This window comes from Rutidosis leptorrhynchoides, chromosome 8, assembly GCF_046630445.1.
Source record: "Rutidosis leptorrhynchoides isolate AG116_Rl617_1_P2 chromosome 8, CSIRO_AGI_Rlap_v1, whole genome shotgun sequence".
In the NCBI taxonomy this organism is placed as follows: Eukaryota; Viridiplantae; Streptophyta; class Magnoliopsida; order Asterales; family Asteraceae; genus Rutidosis; species Rutidosis leptorrhynchoides.
Window position 1 is genome coordinate 265,149,185 of NC_092340.1, and position 5,341 is coordinate 265,154,525.

Here is a 5,341-nt window from a genome sequence, read left to right on the forward strand (position 1 = left end):
TATAAGTTTTAATATCAATAACTTATATGTTTCATTATATTCATTTTATTTATTTTAATAATTAAGATATTAATATTGTTTACTTTTGTGTATTAAATATATTGTTATATATATGAATATCATTTGTTAGTTAATTTAATGAAAATATTAAGATATGGGTAATAATACTATTAGATTTAATAATAATAATAATAATAATAATAATATTAATAATAATAATAATAATAATAATGCAAATTTTATATAAGATGATAAGTTTAATAATATTTATAACGTTAATGATAATAATACTATTTAGTTTTTAATAAAATTATAGTTTAAAATAATAATACTTATAATGTTAATAATAATGATACCTCTAGTATTAATGATAACGGTAATAATACTGATATTACTAATAACTATAAAAATAACCATTTTATTACTAAAGATAATAATTTTAGTAGTAGTTCATTAAATGATACTTATGTTATTAATAATAATAATAATAATAATAATAATAATAATAATAATAATAATAATAATAATAATAATAATAATAATAATAATAATAACTTGATACTAATACTAATATTAAAGATAATAATAATATTTTGCGTTATTTTCGTAATAACAATATTCATAATAATCATTTTCATAATAACCACACTTATATCAATGATAATAACAATACTATTAATACTTAATGATATTACATAATAATAACTAAAATGATAATAATAATAATAATCCTAAATAATAATACATGTTAGTGATAATAATATTAATAATAACAATGTTAATATTAATTATAATTATTATAATTGTAATAATCATAATAAGTAATAAATAACAACGATAATAATTATAAGTCTAACAATAACAACAACAACAACAACAACAACAACAATAATAATAATAATAATAATAATAATAATAATAATAATAATAATAATAATAATAATAATAATAATAATAATAATAATAATAATAATAATGAAGATGAAAATATAAAAGTGTATACCCTTTGAAAGCTTTTCTAAAAAGAATTGCCCACGGCGGGGCTCGAACCCGAGACCTCTTGCTCACCCTCATCATACCCAACCACTGGACCATTTCGTTCTTTTTGTTTTATTCTAATACTTAAATTTATAAAAGCCGTATTTTTTTATTTCATGTATCCTTATTTTCGTTGCCAACCATCTATCATCACCATCATACTGCATCATTATCATAATCGTCATTAAGCTTCACCTCATCTATCAACATCACCACGATCATTTACATCCTTTATCATTATTATTAATTTTAACGTTAACTTAAGAGTACTCGTGCTCTATTCTTGTCCAGGAACACTTTCCCAAATGAAAACAATAATGACAGCCCAAACAAATTACTTGGCCCAACAAGTAAATTAAAATTCATGGCCCAAGTAATAAAATAAAAGCCCAAGTTCTTTTCTATTCTTCATTAAACGGTACACTATCTGGGTTGTTTGCAGTGAAATGAAACGGAAATAATTTAAGCAGCAATGAAGTCGGAGGTTGTTTGCAGCAGTTTGTCAAGGTTTTCATGATGGTGACCGTTGTTGGGTTTCGACAAGCAAAACAGTAACAAAAGAGATAACGATTGAAATGGTTTGCAAGGTGAGGGTGTTGTGTGCTTCTATGGTGGGGTTGTGGTTTCGATTGGAATAACAAAACAGTAATCTAGAAACTCCAATATGGCAATGACCAGTAGCATTTACCTTTAACGATGGTGTTGGTGCTGTTTGTTTGATGATGTGGTTGTTGATGGTGGTTTCTTTTCTTGGATGGAAACACCAAAATATTTAGCCTCAATTCAGTGGTTCTTAGTGGTTGTGATGGTTGTTCATGGCGAGTAAGCCATATGTAGGTGGTGGTTGTAAGAAGGTGAAGGTGACGGTTTGTGTGGTTTGTTAATGGTGGTTCACGAAGAGAGAGAGGAGAGAGAGAGAGAGAAGAGATGGTGGTGGTTTTCGGTGATGGTGGTGATGAGGGTGGTGAATTATGGTGATGATCAAAGTGATTCGTGGTGGTTGCCGGGAGTGGTGGTAGCTCACGGTTGTTGTGTCGAAAGGTTGTAATCACAACATCATTTGATGGTTGTCGATGGTCGTTGATATGGGTGAAAACCAAATAACTACCACCAGTTAGTAGTGGTGAATGGGTGTTGCCAGATCAAGAAGGGAAGGAGAAAAGTAAGATGGTGGGTTGTCCTTTGTTGATTCGATTAGCCAAAGAAAGAAAGAAAGAAATAGAATTGCAAGTGGTTCGTTCTTTAGTTTTGTGATGATTGTAGAAAGCATAAATAATATTTATATTATATATATCTAACTGTAAACTATATGTAAAGAGTAAATTAATAATTCATATTTATATTTAATAATGATATAATACTCATATTATCACCATGTGAATTGGACAATTGAATTGACAGGAAATAGATCTAAAATAAAGTCATAACATTTAATAGTTGGCAGCCTCTTTCATTAACATTTAGTTACCGACAGTTTTCACGGACTATGTATCGTGTGAAACCAGTGGCGGATGAAAGTGTTCAGAAAAATCCCATATTTTTAAATTAACTATATTTATTTATTTTGGTCATTATGTTATAAAATTTGATCATTAAATTAATAAATAAAAATTACATCAACTGTCCCTCTCATTTATGGGTAAAATATAAAAAGTGTTAAAATTAAATAATTAGATCCTAAATATACTTTTAATAAGCCTATAACTTATATAACTCATTTTCGTATCACCGTTTATTTTAAAATTACATAAGTTTGAATTCGACTTGCTTAATATCAATCGAAACATCAAAAGAGTATTATAATCATTTAATATTTATTTTTAATATATTTTATTTATATATAGAGATATATTTTAAATAATATCTTATTTTTTTATTTTATTTATTTTTTAATAATAACAACATATAATACTTCAAGTTATATTTTGAATTAGTATTTATATATACATACACACATATCTGTTTACAATTAATTGTTCGTGAATCGTCGAGAGTGGTCGAAGGTCAAATGAATAAATGAAACAGTTCAAACTTTTTGAGACCCAACATTACAGACTTTGCTTATCGTGTCGAAAACATATAAAGATTAAGTTTACATTTGGTCGGAAATTTCTGGGTCGTCACAGGCTCAAATTCGCAGGTTTAATGTTTTTATTATTATTATTATTATTATTATTATTATTATTATTATTATTATTATTATTATTATTATTATTATTATTATTATAATTATTTACTCTTTTTAATTTATAGAAAATATAATATAACTTAACTAAAACTAAAAAAAAAATTACTTATTAGTTTTTATAACCCTTAATAAAAAAATATGAACTTTTTAATTTAAACACTTAAAAATATAGATATATATTTTTCTTTTATTTCTTTATATTTTTGTTTTTAATATTTAAAACATATATATATATATATATATATATATATATATATATATATATATATATATATATATATATATATATATATATATATATATATATATATTTTTTTTTTTTTGAAAATGGCTTAAAACTTAAATTTTTTTTTATAGCGTTTCGCTTCGGCGTAGTTCCCCGGCAGCGGTGCCAAAAACTTGATGTGTGCAGCGGTGTATACGAAATACTATTATTTTTACTACAAAATAATATGCGATATGATACAAGTTTTAATTAATTTACGGATGGGATATACCTAAACCTTGCTACAACACTTATAGGCAGTGTACCTAATCGTAGAGTAGCGTAGTTTTTAGTAAGTCCGGTTCGTTCCACAGGGAGCTAGCTAAGTTTAACGCTATATTTTTAACAACTATATTTATATAAAATATATATAATTATATATAATAATAATATATAAAAGGGGGTTTTACCGTTTAATGACCGGTTTGTCGATTTTAAATATTAAGCGTAAAGATAAATGATGATAATTAAAGTGCGTAAAATAAATAACAATGACGATATATAAAATTGCGAATAATAAAATGACAGTAATTAAAAGTACGATGAGAAATACGATAAAAGAATTATGCTTATTTAAACTTCCATAATCATGATGTTTGACGCTTTGATTTTAATTTATTACTCTGGGTTAATTGTCCTTTGTCCTGGTTTATTTGATACCTATCTGGTTTTTATCCATAATAGTCCATCGGTCATAATTATAAAATGCTCATCAAATTAACCTTATTCCCGAAGTCAAATATTCCAACTAATTAGGGATTCGAACTGTAACAAGGTTTTAATACTTTGTTAATAATTACACCAGGTTATCGACTGCGTGTAATCCAAGGTTTTAATACTTTGTTAACAATTACACCAATTATCCTTGTATGTAATCCATCCCTGTTTTAATTAGTCGATGATATATTAATTTATCTACTTGGCAATAATGAATAATCAATTACCCAATCCAATTAATTAATTAAATGATCGTATAAGCGTCACTAAATAGGACATTCGTAATCAATTTAATAATTATTAGATTAACTAATTTGAAGATAGGTTCGACAGGTTCCAATGAGTTGTCATTCAATTAGACAATACCCCCTACCTATTAATAGTCAATAGTCCAATGTTCACAAGTGTCGGTCTTTTGTCCAAACCCGAATTATGGTACAAAATTCAATAACCCCATCTAAAATATTTAGTCCAACATCACGATTACTTCGGCTCAAAGAAGCATAATAATAACTTAGTTATGATACATTAATTGAAAAAGGAAGAACATAGCTTACAGTGATTATTTATCGCGTAGCGTTACCCAGACAGAACTCCGACTTTAAAACCCGTAAAACATTTCTTATAATAACCCAACTAAACCATAATTTATTATTAATCTTAAATTAAAATTTTAATTATAATAAATATATTACATATAGAGAAGAGAGATTGATATTGGTGTGTAAAATTCGAGCAGAATGCGTGAGCTTTTATAGGCCCACTTTGAACTGTACAGCTCCGCGAGTGCGGTACTTTTGTGCTTTACAGCTCCGCGAGTGCGGAGCTTCGGATTCCAGCTCACCAAATTGAGGTAAACATGGGCTGCTGAATTTTATAATATATAATATAATAATATATAATTTTATATAATTATATATATATATATATGTATATTTATATATATTATATTATATTATATTATATTATATTCTTGTGCATAGTTGACTTGTAATTTTAGCTCCGTTGAGTTGTACGTTGATGCTCGGTTTCAGTTTCGGATTTTCGAACGCCTTTTTGTACGCTTAGATATCTTGTACTTTGCATTTCGCGGCTTGTACTCTTGTCATTTTTAGACGTTTCTCATCAATAAA